Here is a 23,414-nt window from a genome sequence, read left to right as displayed (position 1 = left end):
TGACGTTAGAGACTCGCCAGGTAAACCAGCCCAGCAGGGGTCATCTTTGTGACCAATTGGTACGTGCAGGATGGTTAACAGAGCAATTTTGGTGTTATCCTATCAGAGCAGTCCTGTATATAGATTTATTCGTGGCTTTTACAAATGCTTTTGCATTTTTGTGCCTGTGCTATTTTTGTCACTTTCGTTTTTGATAACTGTTCTTTTTCCTCCTCATTGATTTTTGTCTTGTGTCGGAAGGAAAAGAAAGAATTGCTTGCTTCTGTTATTTTTTCAGCACATTTTCTTTGAGCCACTGTAATTACTATTATACATGATCCCTGTCACTTATTTTTGATGTAAATATATTCTTTGTCATTGCCATGGACTATGATTTACTGCATGATACTAAATAACAAGAAATGGTTTGGCACTGGAAAAATAAAAAAAAAATCAAACAATTGTTTACTTTTCAGTAACGTGTCTGTGCTACCATTTTTACAGATTTACCTGTAGAGATACATAGGGCTTCATAATATTCTAGCAACATCAGCTGATCTCTGTCTCAACCGCCACCTTTTTTTTGCACAGTGTCACCACCACACTCCACCTGCCATCAGTGCAGTGAGCTAAGAACCAGTGATGTCTGGCTCACTACCAGCTGCACGAGCTAAATGGAGAGAGCCTTCAGAAAGGGCTCTTCTCTGAACACAGTGAGCAGTAGGCTTTCTTCTGTACATCAACTTATCTCTCTCTGTATCAGTCCTCAACTTTGGCTGCGCAGTGTCACCACTGCAATTGTGAATGCTGCTTAATCTTATTCAGGTTGCAGGGTGTTGGAGCCTATCCTGGCAGCACTTAACAGAAGGCAGGAAACAGCCTTCAACATTGAAATGCTATGAACAAAATAGACCTTAATAAAATAAATATCACCATTTGTTACCTGTATTATATCTTTTCAGTATTAATAAAAATAATGTTAAATAAACAACAGTCCAAACACTGGGTTTCTAACTTCTAGGTTATTTTTCTGTAGAAAATCTTCTTTGTTTTTTTGTTCCCTATATCATATATTCCGAACAATCTTTCTATTTGCAGACTAATATTTTAATCTCAAGGTTTCTGGCAGGGTGAAACATTGTAAGATATTCTAATATGTGTATCAGGGTGAATTCCTTCAGCTTTGTAGCTTGTTACTCTTTGGCTGACAGTCATATGTAATGAAGTGAATCTCTACTGATGGGCTCTTCTGCCAGTGGAACTCCTCAGTTGGACCTTGAAGACATCTGAATTTTTGATATTATAGTAAAAATAATGCCTGCCACTTGGTGAAACTGGCAATGTTAAATGAATATGTCAAGCATTTAAGTAACCTTTACATTGTTATATGTGGAAACTCCGTTTTTGACATTTAGTTTTTCTCAAAATCAAGACTTGCAAGCATTTTTTCTATAGGCCAGGTTAATTTATTCATTCATTCTTTCTTTTCTTTCCTTCATTTTTTATCCCACTTATTCCAACCTAGCATTGTAAAATAACCAGTACCAGTCCTGGCAACACTAGAAGCAATGCAGATATCGAAACTGGAAGCAACATCGGCCCATCACAGGGCACAAAGACTTACCCGCTTAAGCCAACTTGCAGTCCTCAGTCAATCATCTTAATGCCAACCCATAAGCCACCATAGAAAACCCATATAGCAGGGGTGTCAAACTCAGTTTTATTAAAGGTCAAAAATAACACTATATACACCCAATTCTAGGTGAAATCAGATATTAGATACAGTTAGGTCCATAAATATTTGGACAGAGACAACTTTTTTCTAATTTTGGTTCTGTACATTACCATAATGGATTTTAAATGAAACAACTCAGATGCAGTTGAAGTGCAGACTTTCAGCTTTAATTCAGTGGGTTAAACAAAAAGATTGCATAAAAATGTGAGGCAACTAAAGCATTTTTTAAACCCAATCCCTTTTTTTCAGGGGCTCAAAAGTAATTGGATAAATTAAATAACTGGAAATAAAGTGTTCATTTCTAATACTTGGTTGAAAACCCTTTGCTGGCAATGACAGCCTGAAGTCTTGAACTCATGGACATCACCAGATGCTCTGCTAGGCCTTTACTGCAGCAGCTTTCAGTTGCTGTTTGTTTGTGGGATTTTCTGTCCGAAGTTTAGTCTTCAACAAGTGAAATGCATGCTCAATTGGGTTAAGATCTGGTGACTGACTTGGCCATTCAGTAATTTTCCATTTCCTTGCTTTAATAAACTCCTGGGTTGCTTTGGCTGTATGTTTTGGGTCAGTGTCCATCTGTATCATGAAACGCCACCCAATCAATTTGACTGCATTTAGCTGGATTTGAGCAGACAGTATGTCTCTGAACACCTCAGAATTCATTTGGCTGCTTCTGTCCTGTGTCACATCATCAATAAACACTAGTGTCCCAGTGCCTTTGGCAGCCATGCACGCCCAAGCCATCACACTGCCTCCTCCTTGTTTTACAGATGATGTGGTATGCTTTGGATAATGAGCTGTTCCATGCCTTCTCCATACTTTTTTCTTGTCATCATTCTGGTAGAAGTTGATCTTGGTTTCATCTGTCCAAAGAATGTTTTTCCAGAACTGCGCTGGCTTTTTTTGATGTTCTTTAGCAAAATCTAGTCTAGCCTTTCTATTCTTGAGGCTTATGAGTGGCTTGCACCTTGCAGTGCACCCTCTGTATTTACTTTCATGCAGTCTTCTCTTTATGGTAGACTTGGATATCAATACGCCTAACCCCTGGAGAGTGTTGTTCACTTGGTTGGCTGTTGTGAAGGGGTTTCTCTTCACCATGGAAATGATTCTGTGATCATCCACCACTGTTGTCTTCCGTGGACATCCAGGTCTTTTTGCGTTGCTGAGATCACCAGTGCTTGCTTTCTTTCTCAGGATGTACCAAACTGTAGATTTTGCCACTCGTAATATTGTAGCAATTTCTCAGATGGTTTTTTCTCTTTTCGCCGCTTAAGGATGGCTTCTTTCACCTGCATGGGGAGCTCCTTTGACCGCATGTTGTCTGTTCACAGCAAAATCTTTCACATGCAAGCACCACACCTCAAATCAACTCCAGGCCTTTTATCTGCTTAATTGATAATGACATAACACACCTGCCCATGAAATAGCCTTTGAGTCAATTGTCCAATTACTTTTGAGCCCCTAAAATGAAGGGATTGTGTTAAAAAATGCTTTAGTTGACTCACATTTTATGCAATCTTTTGTTCAAGCCACTGAAGTAAAGCTGAAAGTCTGCACTTCAACTGCATCTGAGTTGTTTCATTTAAAATTCATTGTGGTAATGTACAGAACCAAAATTAGAATAAAGTTGTCTCTGTCTAAATATTTATGGACCTAACTGTATGATGGGGCTCTATGTGTAAATTTTATTAGGGCCCTACTATTTTACAAAAAAACAGAACTGATCTTAAAAGGACACTGTAACCTAACAATGTTACTTTAGATTTCAAATACAACGTGTGATTCACGTTACTCTAGTCCAGTGGTTCTTAGACTCACTTTTGGAGACCACTTGTGGCTGAAGGTTTTTGTTCCGAACAACTTCTCCTTCCCTAATGAAGTAGTTCTTATTTAGCAGATTTTATGTTTTGGGTTCAGTGTAGAAATAATTAAACTAAGTTTGGCAATTTTTTTATAAGAAATTAATCGATAACATATGGGTTTCATGGGAAGTATTTAGTGTTCTTTTTTTTCATTGTCCAGTATTTACTAAAACTCTGGGGCTAACCCTGAAGTAGTTGCAGCCCATCAGTGTTCAGTGTTATGAAAGTGATGGAAACAAAAACATGTAACCACATGGAGTCAACAGGACAGAGTTTGAGTACTATTATAGTAATGCATTTTACTATAATTTAGCCGTCAATTGGCTAGAATTCCAATCATGCATCCATCCATCCTCTTCCGCTTATCCGAGGTCGGGTCGCGGGGTTAGCAGCTTAAGCAGAGAGGCCCAGACTTCCCTCTCCCGCCACTTCTTCCAGCTCTTCCGGGAGAATCCCAAGCGTTCCCAGGCCAGCCAGGAGACATAGTCCCTCCAGCGTGTCCTGGGTCTTCCCCGGGGCCTCCTCCCGGTTGGACGTGCCCGGAACACCTCACCAGGGAGGCGTCCAGGAGGCATCTTGATCAGATGCCCGAGCCACCTCATCTGACTCCTCTCGATGCGGAGGAGCAGCGGCTCTACTCTGAGCCCCTCCCGGATGACTGAGCTTCTCACCCTATCTTTAAGGGAAAGCCCAGACACCCTGCGGAGGAAACTCATTTCAGCCGCTTGTATTCGCGATCTCGTTCTTTCGGTCACTACCCATAGCTCATGACCATAGGTGAGGGTAGGAGCGTAGATCGACTGGTAAATTGAGAGCTTTGCCTTACGGCTCAGCTCCTTTTTCACCACGACAGACCGATACAGAGCCCGCATTACTGCGGATGCCGCACCGATCCGCCTGTCGATCTCACGCTCCATTCTTCCCTCACTCGTGAACAAGACCCCGAGATACTTGAACTCCTCCACTTGGGGCAGGATCTCTCCCCCAACCCTGAGAGGGCACTCCACCCTTTTCCGGCTGAGGACCATGCTCTCGGATTTGGAGGTGCTGATTCTCATCCCAGCTGCTTCACACTCAGCTGCGAACCGATCCAGAGAGCTGAAGATCACGGCCTGATGAAGCAAACAGGACAACATCATCTGCAAAAAGCAGTGACCCAATCCTGAGTCCACCAAACCGGACCCCTTCAACAGCCTTGCTGCGCCTAGAAATTCTGTCCATAAAAGTTATGAACAGAATCGGTGACAAAGGGCAGCCCTGGCGGAGTCCAACTCTCACTGGAAACGGGCTCGACTTACTGCCGGCAATGCGGACCAAGCTCTGACACCAGTTGTACAGAGACCGAACAGCTCTTATCAGGGGGTCCGGTACCCCATATTCCCGGAGCACCCCCCACAGGATTACCCGAGGGACACGGTCGAATGCCTTTTCCAAGTCCACAAAACACATGTAGACTGGTCGGGCAAACTCCCATGCACCCTCCAGGACTCTGCTAAGGGTGAAGAGCTGGTCCACTGTTCCGCGACCAGGACGAAAACCACACTGTTCCTCCTCTTGATCACCACCTGTTGACAGCTCCAATCATGCAACCAATAAAAAATAATCTGAATCACAGGAAGTTTTAAAAATTAAATGAAAATATTGCAAAATATTCATCCACACTGAAGCAATTGTTTTTGGTATCTGGAACACTTTGTAAACATAAATGTACAAGAATTTATTGGTTTTAAATAATTTTTCAACCATGAATTGTACTACAGTTTTTACTGTTTAGTTATACAGTACATTTAATTGAATATATTTTGTAGGTGTTATATTGTACTAATCAGTCATTCCAAATTTTTGAGGTGTAATTTTATTCATGCAGTACTTGTTTCTTACCAGTCTTTTACTGTATGATGCACCCTGAAATAATAAACACAATACAAGCCCTTTTTTATTTCTTCTTCACGAAATTGTCAAGTACTTTATCAAAATTGACATTTGCAGAGCTGACCGTTCAATCACTTGAATTGCTGAACTTAATAAATGTTCATGAGTTATAGTGGAAGGAAAGTTGTTTTTGACCATTTTACTGCAAATGCAATGCACAATCATTAGCCAGTTTCTTTTGGAAATGGTAATAGGATGTCTCATGTGTTTTTATGTCATCACTACTACAAGTAACGGACGTAGCTTTTGTTGCTGTATGTGCTTTTGACACATCGCTCAACAGAAACTCACAGTTTAAGATACTGTTGTCTTACCCTCTTTCTTTTTCGTTGTATATTGTTCAAAGCACATTGACGATTCATATTATACTTTCTATGAAATGAGTCAAGAACCTTTCTAAGCAACAGTGTATGGAAGAGCAAACAACTAAGTCTACTGGCAGAACAATAACTTTGTATTCCTAAATTGCCACGGACTGACCAAGATTTTCACAGTAAGAAATTACTTTAGTACCATGACATCTGTATCTGACAGTAGTAAAACAAGGATTTGTAAGTCTGAAAGCCTGCAATATTTTTTCAAAATCACAGACAGTACAGATCTGACAGTACTGTGGAAGGGTGGCCAGCCCTGATGCCTATGTAGCTTTAACAAATGAGAAGAGTGGCAGCTTTCTATCTATCGATCTTCTATTATCATACAGGACATGAATTGGCTGGCAGCCTGGTTAAGAAGGATGTTTCCATATCTGGCTGGGAAGCCCTGATAGTTAAAGGGTGAAAAGAGACCAGGGCCATGTAAGGCCCCAGCACAATAGGTGGCTGTAACTCTCTGGTGGGTATTCCGTGTGCACACACAAAAGGCAGCATGGGACTCGTAGTTCTGATGGGCTGGGTTTCATGGGAGCCACCAGTGGAAGGGATGTTTTCTCATGTTTGGAAGCTTCTGCCTAGCCCAGAACTGCTTCCTGCATGCAATGTGGTTGCACTGGATGTACACCCAGTTCCAGTAAAACAAGCTGCTCCACTTCACCCAGGGGAATTGGAAGTTGGTTGTGGAGGATGGATGAAGCTTGTCTGGGAGGAGTGGAGGAGAGAAAGAGAGGGTTATTGTGTTTGTGCAACTTTAGAAAAGAAGCCTTTTTTGAAGGTACTTTGCTGAATAAATACCCAGGAGTTGTGTCTTTGTGGTTGTGTCAAGTGTTTGGGATTCTATCTACACAGCATTGTCAGTTATAAAACACTAATGTTCTTTATGGCAGTTTAGCATGATACCTTATTTTCATATTTTTTCTGTTGGGTCATTAGCAGTTTCTTTTCTAATAATTTACTAGCTAGAGCATGTGCTGTTCTATTGCAAATTAACACAGCTGTACACTGAAGTTGCACTTTAACATCTGGTCAAAGTGTAATCCTGGTAAATAATATATGCATACGATTGACATACGATACAAACATTAAAGAGGATCTTTATGGAAAACCAGTCATTCATCGTGGGGCATATGTAATATGTTATTAGAAAAAGATGGTGGGTTGCTGCATTAAAATGATCTACAGTAGACCAAATGTAGATGTGACACAGAAAGGCTAATCACTGCACCATTGTGCTGTCAGCAATACTTCTGTCAGTAGTGCATCATGCCTTGCCCCTCGCTTCATTTTTCCCTGTTCCCTTATTTTCAAAGTCTGCATGGGCAGGACCACTGCCTAAATTGGGACTCTCAACTGCTGTGGTCATTGGGAGCTGCAGCCACCTGAGAGGAATGTAAAAGGCTGCAATTTTTCAGAATTGTCTGCTGTGACATTAACTTAGACTATGTGCCTTTAGCCTCATGCTGTCTAAGGAGGTCTCAAAAGTCATCCCTTTTGCCACTTCTGCAATTTTTCTTCCAAGAGGTGTCATTGACTCTCTTCTGGTTAACTAAATAATGGCAGAGTCTTTAAAAAAGAGTTTCTATAGTATTCTTCTTTGTTCAGATTCTAAACATTGCCATCATTGCCTGAGATTCAACAGATTTCCCATTGGTGGAACATAGTAAAGATTATAGATCCAAACAATAAAAAGAGATAAAAATTAAAAATTTTTATAAGCTATTGCAGCACTTATATTTGTGGCAAGCATTTTAAATTTGATGAGTATATAAAGTTTACATGTTGCATTAAGACTGATGCTATTACTTTTTAACTGGAACAGCTTTAGTATTGTACTGAAATTGGACTTAGATTTTGAAAGGGCAAATACTTGCCTTGAAGTTAATGTCAGTATATACAAATTAATGTATCTACAAATTTATGAAATTCTTATTTTCAGACTAACAAAAATGAACAGTAAGTTTAAATGCTGTATGTCTGAGTGTTTCACATCAAAATCTTTACTAACTTACATACAACAAACATGCAAAAATACTTGAAGGCAATGCAACAATAAATGGTAACTAAAAAAACATACATCAAACATGGTTATTTATAACATTATACTGTAATTAATTTACCTTGTTTTTTCCATATTACAGTATAATATACTGACATCTATTGAAATGGGAGCAAGCTGATATTAAATATAAAAAATCATGTTACCTGAAACTGTTAGCATACTGGCATAAGAAAGTTAACAGATTTACCTGAGTAATTATAAAATAATTCCTCCAATGAAATTTTACCATCTTTGTCCAGTTTTGATGCTTTTTTAATGTAGTGCCTTTCAACTATACTTCTTACATTGCAAAATAAATTATTGGAAGTGGAAGTACAAAAACAGATTATATGTCATCCATTGCTGGCAAACTAATTGGAAGTAGATTTACCTATCAAACTGTAACTTCCAAATTCTGTGAAAAGACTAATTTTACCTTCTTATTGTTGAGAATTCCCAGGTTTTATCTTAGTTTGTATCTTTGCTTTTGTAATTAATGCTGAGTTTCCTTAGCTAGAACTTTTATACCGTTTGGAGCAATGAAAGTTCAATTTGGTCAAGTGATTCTGTATTTGTGTTTTATTTCTATCATTTGTTTTCTCTTTTCTAGATTTTGGTTTGGATTTCTAATTTGATCTCTTTTGTGCAATTTTTGTGAATCTTGATTTGTTCCATTTTTTCTTTTCTTTTCCCCCAAAATTATTTATTGTTTCTTGATTTATTCTGAGTTAAGTACTTTTTGTTGCTTTTTCTCCTTATTTAATGTTGATTCTTTTATTTCTTTAATATGTGCTTTATTTATTAATTACCCAATAAATATAATTTACAATTTGCTATTTTTTTGTGCTGTGGAATTCTCTGTTGAGCATTTTTCTAGGTTTTGGTGCTTCATATTAAAGGGAAATAATTCAGACCGGTTGTCTGAAATTATAAATATGGTTTTAACACTGATCTGTAAGAAAATATGTAGATTAGAATCTTCAGGATGGCAGAGCCATGGATGCTGGATCAGCATAAAAGGAGCTAAGTTAAAACAGTACAGTAAGTTAGACTCGAAAAGAAGTTGAAGATGAACAGCACATTGAGGAGATCTCATAAAGACTCCTCACTAGTTATTTCAGGTCCTTGCAAGAGCCATTAAAGGAATAGCCCACCTAAAATATTTTTATGTTACTTATCAAGTAGTTTGTACTGATGTATGCACATAAACAAGAAAACTAAACATTCATTGAAGTGCTTTCTTTTTGAATTGAAGACCAATTTCTTCCCCTCATTTGTTGGTTAAGAGACCTGTCTTCAATCGGAAAAGTCCTTCCCATTAGTCTTTAGGTTTCCTGTTCAAGTATGTGCTGATAATTCAGAAAGTAGTTATAGTAACAATATTTTAACAAAAAAGCATGCATTTTGCACATCTTGAGCATGCAATGGGGTAACATATATGTGGATTAAAAATTCAGAACCACATACAAAAATGGCCTGTATCCAGTTTGAAAAAGACTGAATACCATGGGATTTTGAAGTACTTACAGTGGTGTGAAAAACTATTTGCCCCCTTCCAGATTTCTTATTCTTTTGCATGTTTGTCACACAAAATGTTTCTGATCATCAAACACATTTAACCATTAGTCAAACATAACACAAGTAAACACAAAATGCAGTTTTTAAATGATGGTTTTTATTATTTAGGGAGAAAAAAAATCCAAACCTACATGGTCCTGTGTGAAAACGTAATTGCCCCCTGAACCTAATGACTGGTTGGGCCACCCTTAGCAGCGATAACTTGCAATGAGTCTTTTACAGAGCTCTGGAGGAATTTTGGCCCACTCATCTTTGCAGAATTGTTGTAATTCAGCTTTATTTGAGGGTTTTCTAGCATGAACCGCCTTTTTAAGGTCATGCCATAGCATCTCAATTGGATTCAGGTCAGGACTTTGACTAGGCCACTCCAAAGTCTTCATTTTGTTTTTCTTCAGCCATTCAGAGGTGGATTTGCTGGTGTGTTTTGGGTCATTGTCCTGTTGCAGCACCCAAGATCGCTTCAGCTTGAGTTGACGAACAGATGGCCGGACATTCTCCTTCAGGATTTTTTGGTAGACAGTAGAATTCATGGTTCCATCAATCACAGCAAGCCTTCCAGGTCCTGAAGCAGCAAAACAACCCCAGACCATCACACTACCACCACCATATTTTACTGTTGGTATGATGTTCTTTTTCTGAAATGCTGTGTTCCTTTTACACCAGATGTAACGGGACATTTGCCTTCCAAAAAGTTTTGTCTCATCAGTCCACAAGATATTTTCCCAAAAGTCTTGGCAATCATTGAGATGTTTCTTAGCAAAATTGAGACGAGCCCTAGTGTTCTTTTTGCTTAACAGTGGTTTGCGTCTTGGAAATCTGCCATGCAGGCCGTTTTTGCCCAGTCTCTTTCTTATGGTGGAGTCGCGAACACTGACCTTAATTGAGGCAAGTGAGGCCTGCAGTTCTTTAGACGTTGTCCTGGGGTCTTTGTGACCTCTCGGATGAGTCGTCTCTGCGCTCTTGGGGTAATTTTGGTCGGCCGGCCACTCCTGGGAAGGTTCACCACTGTTCCATGTTTTTGCCATTTGTGGATAATGGCTCTAACTGTGCTTCGCTGGAGTCCCAAAGCTTTAGAAATGGCTTTATAACCTTTACCAGACTGATAGATCTCAATTACTTCTGTTCTCATTTGTTCCTGAATTTCTTTGGATCTTGGCATGATGTCTAGCTTTTGAGGTGCTTTTGGTCTACTTCTCTGTGTCAGGCAGCTCCTATTTAAGTGATTTCTTGATTGAAACAGGTGTGGGCAGTAATCAGGCCTGGGGGTGGCTACGGAAATTGAACTCAGGTGTGATACACCACAGTTAGGTTAACAAGGGGGCAATTACTTTTTTACACAGGGCCATGTAGGTTTGGATTTTTTTTCTCCCTAAATAATAAAAACCATCATTTAAAAACTGCATTTTGTGTTTACTTGTGTTATATCTGACTAATGGTGAAATGTGTTTGATGATCAGAAACATTTTGTGTGACAAACATGCAAAAGAATAAGAAATCAGGAAGGGGGCAAATAGTTTTTCACACCACTGTATACTTAAATTTGATCTTTGTCAGATAATATAGGAAAATAAAAATTAGGTCACATGAAAGAAGTAGTAGTGTAAATGTGGTGAAAGAGGTTAGACAGGGACTAACATGTGAAGATGCATGAATGGGGTGCTTAGGATTTACTTTGTTACATTTTAATTTGTAATTCCTGATTGCTCCCTGTAATCATCTCTTCCTGAGTTTAAAAGTTAAAACCTCTTTTCACATCTATTTTTAAACATACTTTAATTCATAAGTAAATATTTTAGTAATCTTAAAGTAATATAGTTGCACGTGTTTTTACTTCAGTATCATATCTATAACTATAAAAAATGTGTTTTTTCTACTTTTTTTAAACCTAAATTAGTGCTTGAATTGAGATGAGCCTTAAGGAAAGGCAGAGATAAGAAAACTAAAATTAAAAGCAGTAGACCTAATTATAATTACAAGTATGTGTATGACAATGTTTTACCTCAAACACATATAAATGATTTAAACTAATTCACTTGGCAGTAATCCACTTGAAAGAAAATACAGTAATGAATCTTTGAACAGAGTTTCATAATCTAAAAAAAATCTATAAATATACATATTTAACAACCTGCAGTATGAAGGCAGAACAATCAATGATTAGCTTTTTCTATCTCTAAGTCTGCCTCAGCTTACATATGCGTATTATTCTTTTTTAAATATAGTGTAAAATGAGTTTCTGTACCTATTGTTTACATCAATTCCATAATGCATGTTTGAGCTAAAAAAAACTCTACCTAGGTGTAATATACAGTACAGTAGTAAAGGAAACAACCGACCAGGGAGGTTAACAGACAGTAGTAGTTAAGGGACCTTCAAAACTCAACTAGACATCATACTGAAGAAATTTGTGAATTGCATTGACAAGCTTTGAGTTGAATGGTATTGAATGGTACTCTAATGTTGTAATATTTTAACACATGAAATAAACACACTGGATGTAACTACTGTGACAGTAGGGGGCAGTATCGCTCCCTTGAACCCTCGGGTACCACGCCAGACACCAGGTAAAAGTGCAATAATTCTTTGTTTTATTATAATAATTATGTGCACCAAGCACCCTCCACTCCACACTACTCATTAACCAAATACAATACAAAATAATCAATAAACCAATCCTCCACTCCCAGACGCGTTGCCCACCTACCACCCAGCTCAGCTCATTGTCTGGGAGTTCCCGTAGTCCTTTTATACCCCCTGACCCGGAGGTGTTCCTGCCCAACAGTCCACAAGTCCTTATTCCTTCCAGGTCAGGGTAAATAGTCCTTATCTTCACCCCAGAAGCACGTCACTTCTTCCTGTCACGGGATTATGACGCACGTCTGGGTTATAGGGCATAAATGAGTCCATTGGTCTCCCAACAGCGGCTCCCAGTGGTCTCCAGGGTATCCAGCAGGGCTGTGCATAAACACTACATAGTCCATGAGGCCCTGCTGGAATTCGGGGCCCGTCCATGCTGTCGGGAGAGCTCCTCCTGGCGGCCTGGGGGTGAGGGCCGGAGTAGGAAGCCGGCCATCCATCACACTACCCAGAACACAGGCTTGGATGTGCAAAGGAGTGTTAACTGATGTGAGCCTGTTACATGATTGCCACACACATATACAGCATTAGATAAATGGGTAACTCTAAACTGGATTAGTATGGGTGAGTAAGAGTGTGTCTTGTGATGAACTGGCAACCCAAGTAAGAGAAACATATTACTGTCTGCCTTCATCCATTAATGCCAGAGTATGTTTCATCTCTTTATGAATCCAAATAAATGGTTGGGTCTTAACTATGCAATAATATTCTTTTATACTGAAAATTAATTTAATGACACTTCAAAACCGCTTATCTTTGCGAAAAGATATAAAAGGATTTCAGTACCAGATCATACAAATTCTGTTTTAGAGCTGCATAATTGTGTCTGCACAGATCTATAAGAGCTACACAGCAAGAAGTAACAGACTCTGAGTTGTTAACTAAAGCCTAGGGTGAGAAATTGGGTAAAAGTTTCTCTTCTGCAGTCAAACAAGAATTCGGAAAGCCACAGTTGAGAAGGGATCAAGTTAACCAAAGGAGACCCTACATAATATGATTTGTTTGGTGTGGTGTGGCTGCCTCAGTTGCTTCTCCTCACCTTTTAACATGTAACTTGATTAACTGTTCCATTCAGAATGATACTGAGTTACTCTGATCTTTGTTTGTTTCAATATAGCAGATGCCATTTTTGTCAATGTACAGTTACTGCTGTTATCTACACTTGACCCAGATCTTCACAACTAATAAAATAAGAAATATTTTTAATAATAGTTTTAATAGTTTTTAAATACTGTAACATAGCACTAGAATAATATTTTACTACCACATATTTGGAATTATTTTTTGCGAGTGGCTGTATAGTTTAAGAAATTAAATTTCTGTTAGTATTTGATAGTATTTTTATTATAGGAAGTCTCTTATTCTTAAATGGAAAGGACTCCACTGTATATAAAATATAACCCTCTTTACATAAAAATGATTAAGTGACATACTAAGCAGATGACATATGTTTTCTTTTAGGAATGATCTATACATTGCTTTGACATCTCAGTGTGAAAAATCACCCCCTGGAATTACTTTCACGCGGTATTGGACCATAGCTTTCTTTTGCACCGGATTTATTTTGGATTGAAATCTGAAGCTGTATTCTAGAGAAGACAGAATCTTCTTTGTATGAACCAGGTCAAAATATAGACAGGTAAGACCCGGACTTCTAAATATTAAGCAAGTTCAGTTTTTTCTTGGACCAGCAGCAACTGGTGCTATCCAAATTACAAGTAATGTGTCTTTGCTGTATTAACTCTCACTTCCATGTAAGTTAGGGAGTCCAGACACAGAGATAACCACATATCCAATATAGTTGCCCCACTGTACACTTCCCAACTAAATTTTTAATTAGGAATTATGTTTTGACAGTTGTTAACTGTTATGATTTGTCCCTTGTACAAAAAAGGTGGTTGATTTTCTTTTTGTGGCACAGTTAAGTAGGGCAATGGCAGAAACGTAGCCTTTGTTTAGGCAAGGATTAATTGATTAAAAGAGTAAAAGGGGCAAGGTATAAATTATAGTAAGAACAACCAAGACATTACTAAAAGGTTTATAAAAAAAAAAAAACAGACCTTCTCTGCATCCTTTGTATTCATGCAGAATTTAGACAAATGCCAATAAGCACTCATGTTGTTAAATAATATACTGTATAGGCAATGGCATAAAACTGTTGGTACGTGTGCAAAGAACTTGTGACTTACTGAGAGCAAAAAGCAAACTGGACAAAAAATATCCTTACTAATAACTGAGTAACATTCTGCTTCTCATACTTTTTATTGCCAGGCAAATGGAATCTCTGGTGACAGTATCCTTGTGTTTTTTTCTACACAGTCATGAATATTTTTTGATTCTCATAAATGAGCAGTTTAATACACATTTCTCAATGAGAAAACCTGTTTTTGATATTAGCTATAACATTGGATGCGTAATTCCACACATTTGATGTAACTCAGTTTCACACCATCTCCAAGCATTGGACAGTTTTCTTGCATTACACAGCGTCCAGCTTTGTGGATAATGAGGGAGTCAGGTACAGAAGGATGTGAAAACAAACAAAATGAGCAAATATATAAACTTCAATGTTTCTGTTTTATTATTTTATAATATGATTTTTTTTTAATTTGAAAAAAGAAAAAAAAAAACATTTTTACCTATATTAGCTGGGGTGGTCCAATGAAAGCAAGACACAGTTTGGGGCATGCATGACTACAAGAACAGACCACTAGAAATATCCTGTGTTCCTTGCTTAGTATTTATTTTTGATTCTTTACTGTTTGAGGCTTACAGTGTTTTCATATTGACTTACACGTTGAACATACAGTAAGTCACTTACCTGAATTTCTGTTTTTCATGTGAGGTTCCCAAGTTTTTCACCGATTGTTGTTTTTGGAAAAAGATCTTATACCACTAGTTTGTATTCAACAATATAAAACATGTAAATGAGCAGACTGCTATAATTTACTAACAGCCATGAAGGGGAAATGTTTTACAGATTAAACAGGGCAAAACACATGAAAAAAGCTCCAACATTTGAGCAAATTATGTATAAATTATACCAGTGTTACTAGCTACCCCATATTCAAGAATCTGGTTAATCAGTCATTGTTTTTTTAATGTGTATCCAATCAATGACTAATTTATTTACCCTGCCTAATGACCCAGTGACTCCATTTCTTGTCTAAAACACAATGCAGTAGCTTACCAGCAGACACTGCTTGTGTGTCTGTTGTAGCGCTGGAATCCTTACATGGATTGCTTTCTCACTAGAGTGTGTTTCCTCAATGCCATAGCTCTATGTCCATTTCTAGCTGGCAGCTGTGCTAGAGGCTGTTTTTTTTTTTTAATTTAAGATTTTTCTTCTGTCGCGCCAAATGTAAATAAGCTGATGATCAGTATAAAGAAAGATTTTGGCAGAAGCAAAAGAAAAGCCACAAAAAACACATTTTATTTAATACAAATGGAGGAAAACAGTTTATTTTGAAAAGGTAAGGTGCTAAGACTCATGTGTGTCATAAAGACCCCCCCACCCCTTTGAAATGTGTTTCTTTGTTTATGAGGTAATCACTGGAGGTTCTGGAGGAATAACAATGTGAAAGGCTAGCTGACGAAATTTTAACCACTTTGTAATTTAATGAGGTTTGGGATGGCTAAGCTGACATTAGCTCAACTCAAATATTTTAAAGCTTCTTTTCTGGCTTTTTCTACCCCTCTCTGATATTTTACTCATTTCATTTTCTTCTTTCATAACTACTGAGCATCTGCCTCTATTACTACCTCTTTTCCTCTGGTGAGGTGCAAGAGTTTCTCCAGATAACTTTACTATGTCTTGTTAGAATCACAAATGAACATGGGGATCAGCCTCTTCAGTCCAAAGATTTCTTTCTCACCACCCTTGATTAGAAGAACCTGTTTGCTTACTATTCATGTAATTCTGACTTAGAGTCAAATTTTCTCATTTTTCAAATGTCTTAATTTGCAGAATCAATTTACTGCTCTTTTTCCTCTTTATCCCATCACTGAAAAACATTTCTACCTCATGCTGGTCATAGGACTACAGAGAAGTGGTCTGACTGTCGAAGCTAAGGGCAGGGCAGTGGGTGAAAACCATCACTTATTGGGGTATGGTAGTGATCCATAGTATTATAACTTCTGTTAGGAAAGGTAACAGGTTAATATGCATGATATTTAGGGAAAGATTATTTGCTAAATTTGCTTTGGTGATGTTCTCAACAACAACAGATAATTCTACAGAATGTAAATCTTTATATTCAGTAAGGAAGCTATGTAGATCATTCAGAGCTATGCTGGGGTTGGTTTGTGCAGAAATGTAGACAGCAACCAGAAAAACATTGTAGAACTCTCTTGGAAGTTAAAATGGATGACATTTGCACATTAAATATTCCAGATTGGGTGAGCGTTTTTTGAGACAATTTTAATATTTAGTTGTGATCTCAATAATCTGAATGAAACTTAGGATCAAGGGAACCAACCATCAGCTATCACCTCTGAGTACACAGTTTATGTTGTCAGTTTAACAAATTGTAAATGCACCTGTAACATGGAAAGTACTTTCAAAGTAGTAAAAGCAGAAAAATGATGGTGTACTAATCTGAATCTGACCTGGGTCTTAAAAGAAAAACGTGAGAATCATAAGAATGAGGAGCCCTAATGTACTTGTTTTGAAGAAGTGTGACGCACCTAGACTCCTGTCATCTTTATGAAGGGTGCATTTTTGTACAGTGAAATGCAGGAATTTTATACCAACATCTTGATTTGTCAAAAGGAGTTTGATAGCATACTATTTGAGAAACTCTGACAGAGAATGACATCCAGCTCTCTGCTGTAGGAGGCACCAGGCTGAGGTCTCAACTATGTGAAATTAGGTAACAAAAATTCTTCCATTTCCCTCACCCTAATAGATGGCACATGTAAAACTGGCAATATGAAATCTCCCAAAGAGAATGTATTATCTCACATTAGCTCCCATATCTCCAGAACTGTGAGTTAAAAATTGTTTCTCTGACCTGATGTAAACGTAGCACACTTCTGCTCTAATTCTACCCATATCCAAAGAAAATACAAAAACAAAATCACCATATCCCACAGTCCTCCTTTCCCTTGCTTGAATACATTTTTAACCTGCTCATTCCAAGATACATCCTTCTTGAGTTCTAGTCCTGCCTCCAGGACGTCAACCTGTGGGGGTCCTTACAGAGTGTAGAAACAGGGAACTATCCCTGTTCACTAAATCCACCCTGTTTAAGGGAACACCATAAGGTAGATGTGATGACGTTCATATCAATATGTTTAAAACTGTGAACATTAAAGTGTTTGGCTTGCCATATTACACTTCTAGCTTTTAAATGCCATCCTGCTAAAAGGAGTATTAGTTTGCTGGTGATGCATTGCAGCCTGGCTCAGACGCACAGCACCCTCAAGGAACAGTGTCTTTTTTTATTATTTTATGTTTTTTTAAATCCAGTGTTGCATTTGGGCCTTGGTTATCATATAAAGAAATTTAAAAAACTTGTTAGCTCAACCAGAATTCTCCATTTAAAGGTAGTTTTTAAAGGCTGCCTGGCTGAACAGCTCCTTGCACTGTTTGCAATTAATTTTCACAGCCTCGGCGTGCCATCCCCGTGGGTTATCATTGTTTCTCTTAAGCAATCTACTGCTGAGAAATTGATTTGTTTGTTCGGCGCGCTTACAGAAATCGCTTCATGAAATATGGATAAATGTCACTGCTCTGGCCTCCTGTAATGATAAGGACAAAAAAAGCATTTTAAACAAGCATTGCAGAGGGATCACTAACTGCAAATGTGCATGCTCAGGCATTGGTTTCCTACCCACACCCTGAATGCTTTCAAACAGAAAGGAGTGAGCTCAGCTCACTACTACAACACTGGGGTAATGGCAGCAGAATTGAATTAATTTAAGTAAGAAATAAATACAGGAGTAAACGCAATAGCTGAACTTGTGGAGTAGTTCAGATTTAAATTTACAACACAGTGGCATCTCAGTTCTCCACTCCCCCATTCTTTAAACCCATTTTTCCAGTGCAACGTCACAGAGACTGTGAAGCTACTTCAGATACAGTTGTCAGTCCATCACAGGGCACACTCATAACACTCACACAGAGCCACTATTGTACTTGAACAGTTGCAGAAACCGGCTGTAACAGGAGTAAAAGTAATAGTAAATATACAAATAAAATTGTTATTTAATATTAAACAGTGGTGGGATGATTCATTTCTACAAATGTGAACTGAAGATCAGTTGAATAATACCATTCATTATTTATTGGTTTAGCAGCCAAAATTCATCTTTAAATATTAAAATACTAATTCACATTAGATTTGCAAGTTAATTTATCACACTAATGGGTTTACTAATGCGCTACTGCCACTCGACTGGGACAAAGCCTTATCAAGATGCTTGCATTACCTGGGGCCTTGTCTTGTCACTTTGTTAAGCTGTTCACTACCTCAAGGCAAAATTGTACTCAGTAGGAAAGGAACTGGAGTTTTAAGCATTTGCATGCAATGTTGCACTTCATGGCCATACAGTGTGTCTTGGTGCCTATGACAGATTTGTTTTTAAACAATGTTTTGCCAGAATGCTGATTTTGTAACCTTGCTCAAGAACAAGACTGTAGTTTTTTTTTTATTTTATCCAAGACTGTTTTCTTTGCATATCTGATACAGTGCAGAATCAAAATTGAATACAGACTTTCAGATGATCCTGGATTTAACACAATAATCTTGCATTCCCAATTTATTTTGATGCTCGCATTATCTTTGTGAACTGACTGTTTCAATTAAATCATCAACCTGCAAAATACTGATCCTTTAACATTAGTGGTACAACGACAAGCAGAGTTGCCAGAATTGGGGGAACATATGAATGCAGTCATCTATCATTCATTTTGCAAAATTAAGATTTTTTTGTATTTGTGTTGTCTTATAGGTCTCTTAGTTCTACCTTTTGTCTTTCCTTTCACATTCTATTAGCCGACATGCATTAACACTAATCGTACAGAAGTCATGATAAACTTCAGGGGATAAAACTAATACTATCTTAGTTCAATGCTCTAGCATTGTGCTTTATTATTCTTGATATGAAAGCCTTATGTCTAGTCATCAAAATTTCTTAGTTTTTGTGAGATTTTAGTTTGTTTCATATGCTGTGACCTCTTGCTTACTTGGCTAGATTATTTTTGAACAGCAAACTTTAATAAAATACTCCTATATTTTTTTCTACCATTGCCCTCTCATAGCTTCTGTCTATAGTCAAGCTTATTCTTATCTGTGCTGTAAATTCATTTTAGAATCATTTCAAGCTATTTTCACTCAAGTTTGCCATTTTTCTTATTACATAATGTTAACCTTATATATTTGATAACACATACAGTGCAATTTTAGATCATGTTCTTCTTGAAAACATCACCATGTTGTTGTTTTTCTTGACTATTGCTACACTGTTTATGGTATTGATGCAATTTGCTGGTCATGTAGGTATGAAGTGTCACATTATCAGTCTGCATTTTACAAAGAATACCACTTCTCTTATTCAGAATTTTAAAAGAGGCGAATTGAGCAACACATGTCTAGAACAGGTGTATTAGTAAACAGTTAACATGGGTTTAGATGGGAGACATTATGTCTCACTAATATGTTAGAACTGTATGGGGAAGCAACAAAAGCTACCACCAGAGAGGTGCCTAAGATGTCATTTATCAATAGCCGTCTGAATACAGGGGGTCCTCGGCTTACAACGTCTCGACATACAACGTTTCGAGTTTACAACGCTCACTCCCATAAAAACTTTACAAAATTGAGACGTGAGAAGGAATAAAGGTAAGGATTTTTTGTTATACTCATTTTTTCTGTTACTACAGTACAGTGTAAAGTACAGTATATTTATGTCCTTTTCCTTTTTCTGTGGCTTAGTTGTGTTTTAATGTTCTAGATTATGATTTTGCAAATGTGTTAGGATAGGTAAGTGACTTGGGCTAGTGTGTGTTTCGACTTACACCAAAATTCGGGTTACATCGATGTTGTAGGAACGGAACTGTGTCATAACCCGAGGACCCCCTGTATAATATAAATGCAGTACCACATGAGAGGTTATGAAAGTGGGAGGTATAGACACAGTATGTAGGTGGGTGCAAAACTGTGTTATACACAAAAGGTTTTGTTGCACAATACTTCTAAATTTTGTGATGTTAAAGTGGTGTCCTGTAGGTATATGAGCTGGAGCTGCTGGTGTTTTAAATATATACACTATGTATAATCTATATATAAATATAGATAGTTTATGTTATATATTTATATATAAAACAAGCTGCTTAAGTTTAGAGATGATACTTACATAGGTGGAAAGGTTGATAATGTAGAATTATGTGGCAATTGAAATTTAATGGAAATGAATGTAAAATGCAGCATGTAGCATGTAAAAAAAGTTGGATACGAAAGCATAATCAAAGGTATGAAACTACGAAACGTATGAAAGTACACCTTATGAGAAGGACCTAGGATGCCATAGTGGACTCATCACTATCTACACTACAATTGTGCACCAAAGCGATCAAGATGGCTAATAGGATATTATATTACATAGCTGATGTGTGGAATACATGTCAAGCGTAAGCTACAGTATAATAGCACAGTATAGTATATATATAGAAAGAACACGGAAGAGCAGCTAGGCTGATTCCAGGACTGTAAGGTATGAGCTATGAGGAAAGATTTAAAGAGATGAAATAGTCTTCAGTTTAAGCAAATTGACATTCAAAGATGATATAATGTATTGATGCATGCAAAATTATGAATAAAATTACTACAGTGGATCCAAGCTGTTATTTAAAATAAGTTCTTCAACAAGATAATGGGGAAGCAGATGAAAACTTAAAGGTAAATTTCGTACAACTGTTAGAAAGTTTTTTCTTCAAAGAAAGATGTCAGGTATTAAAGCAAATATTAGGATTTTAGGGGTTTTCAAAACTAGACTTGATGACATTTGGTGAAATTAGGGATTAAGGAGCTTTGTTGGCCTGAATGGTCTATTCACATCCAAAATGTTCTAATGTCATAATATTTATCTGCCAGAATAAGCATAGGTGTACCTATTTGTTTTCAAAAAGGACACGGGACAAGGCAGATGACCTCTCACTAATTACTAATTTTGCTTGTATGTATGTACTCACTCTATGAAGAACTTAGCAGACAGTCTATGGCATTTAATGAAAAAGGACTGAGAACAAGTGGATTTTGAAGGTAAGTTTAGATGTTAAGAGATTTTGTAGTATATCTTGTCACAAAAATGAACAGGACACATATCCCCAGCTGCAAAAGTATTAATTTTGTGGAGTTGTGTCTGGTTCAATGTCCAAAACAGAATGGATGATATGTGGCAAAGATGTCAGCTTTAAAGGTCTGGAGCGGAAATTATGTTATCTGGATAGGAAGTGACTTGATCACTGTCACCTGAACTGGAAATGAATGGTCTGCAGTGGTTTGTGAGAAAATGTCAGTGCACCTCGCCACCCCCTGGTCAGACATGGAATTGCCACTATTTGAGCCCTTTAGCTGCCTCCCTTGCGTACGTGTGTTACAATCTCACTTTGAGGAGGCTATAGCACTTGGTGTAAAATCCTGCGAGAGAAAGACGGGAGACAAAACGTGATCTTCACGTTAAGATAACGGAAGACACTTAAAGGACCCGCGAGACGCAAGAGAATGGCCACGGAGCGTCTCGCGGGGACCTTAAATATGAGACTTTGTGCCAAGAGATTGACCCAAGACCGTCTCGCGATGACGTAGAACATGAGATTCTTGCAAGACACACCCTACTTATAACCACTATCAAATAAGACCACGGGCAGCAAAACACTCAGTCTGTCAGTGGAAGGATTTGAGCACACACAGAACCAGGGCTCTCAGCACATATAAGGCGTATAATAACAATACGTTATAAATGAAACGTCAACGACTAAGTGAAGAAGAAAGCGCGGAGTAAAGAGACTCAAAAGCGTTGGAGAGAAAACAGAGCAAAAAAGAAAAATAATAATCTAGGTGCAAATTCAGAAAATAAGGAAAGTAATTATCAGCCCGGAACAAGTGGAACTGAAAAAAAACACGTCCAATCAGGCTCAGAATTAAAAGACAAAGTAGAACTTCATAAAGACGTTCACAAACGTTGGCGCTATACACATGCAGAGCAGGTTAGAGATTATGAAAGCAGTGGGATTCGAAAGGCTCAAAAAAAAAAAACGTTGACGCAATAAACATGTGGAGAAAGTTAAAGATATGAAAGTAGGAAAATTAGAAAGTATAAAAAAAAGAAAGTAAAGAGCGCAGTAGCGCAAACAAACGGAAATTATTACTTGAAAAAGGGAAAATAATCACCATGGATCAGGTGTCATTGAAAAAAAAGCAGGACAAAGCAAGGTCAGAAATAAATGACAGAGTAGAAAACAAAGTAAAACGTCATAAAAAGGTTAAAAAAACATAAGCGTGAAACACATGCAGAGCAAGATACAGAATATGAAAGAAAAAAAAGAAATTAATACCCGGAGAAATAACGAAACAGCGAATAGAGATCGAATATATGAACACAGGTGATATGTCAGAAGTATGTAAATATTGTAAGACTTTGAAGTTTAAGTCAGAGAATTTCAAAAACGTGGTTTACCTCACATGCATTTATTGGTTACTTTGCAAAAAAAATGATTAACTGTTGATGATGTAGATCATTTCGTCTGTGCTAAAATTCCAGAGAAACCTATCCTGAATTATGGTACAAAGTCATTAAACACATGTCTCACTGACCTCATTTAAAAGATTCAGCATATTGGGACTTCAAAGATTCCAAATATTGTTTTTACAGAAGTTCTGAAATAAAAGTGAAACTAATGAAATAGGAACAATTCAAAGAAAAAAAAAATCTTAAAAGTGTGTATCCGGAAAACCAAACATGGGGATTGGCGAGCAAAGTCTCCTAGTGAAACAATAAGATTAAAAATGCTTGTACATATACTGACAAAATAATATATTTGTACCGTTCATGGCCATAGAAGTCCGTAGGTCACATTCAGAGGATTTTTATTAATAAATGTGCTTCTGATTTGCCTTTAGATTAATGAATATTCTTTAGGGCATCAAAAGGGTGTTTATGCAAGAAGGGTCTCTGGGATTTTGACTAAGTAAAACCTATGATTAGACCTAATTCATTCTATCATGATGTGCCTGTGAGGGACTACATGGGTATTCCTCCAGCAATTGAAAAAATTA

The 23,414-nt window shown here is 37.5% G+C and overlaps 1 protein-coding gene across 6 annotated transcripts in view; it reads left to right on the top strand.

The window, feature by feature from the left end:
• LOC120539587 (C-terminal-binding protein 2) overlaps window positions 1–23,414 on the top strand; it is a 391,023-nt gene that overhangs the window by 76,168 nt on the left and 291,441 nt on the right. For 4 of the 6 annotated variants that reach the window (XM_039769816.1, XM_039769806.1, XM_039769871.1 and 1 more), the window contains exon 2: window positions 13,597–13,774. The exons of the other annotated variants lie outside the window; for them this stretch is intronic. The gene's annotated coding sequence lies outside the window, so the exon portion shown is untranslated. The remainder of the gene's footprint in view (window positions 1–13,596; window positions 13,775–23,414) is intronic. 6 annotated transcript variants of the gene reach the window in all.

This window comes from Polypterus senegalus, chromosome 1 (genome assembly GCF_016835505.1).
Source record: "Polypterus senegalus isolate Bchr_013 chromosome 1, ASM1683550v1, whole genome shotgun sequence".
Lineage (NCBI taxonomy): Eukaryota > Metazoa > Chordata > Cladistia > Polypteriformes > Polypteridae > Polypterus > Polypterus senegalus.
The sequence above is the reverse complement of the archived record's forward strand: the minus strand, read 5'-3'. Positions and strand labels throughout refer to the sequence as shown.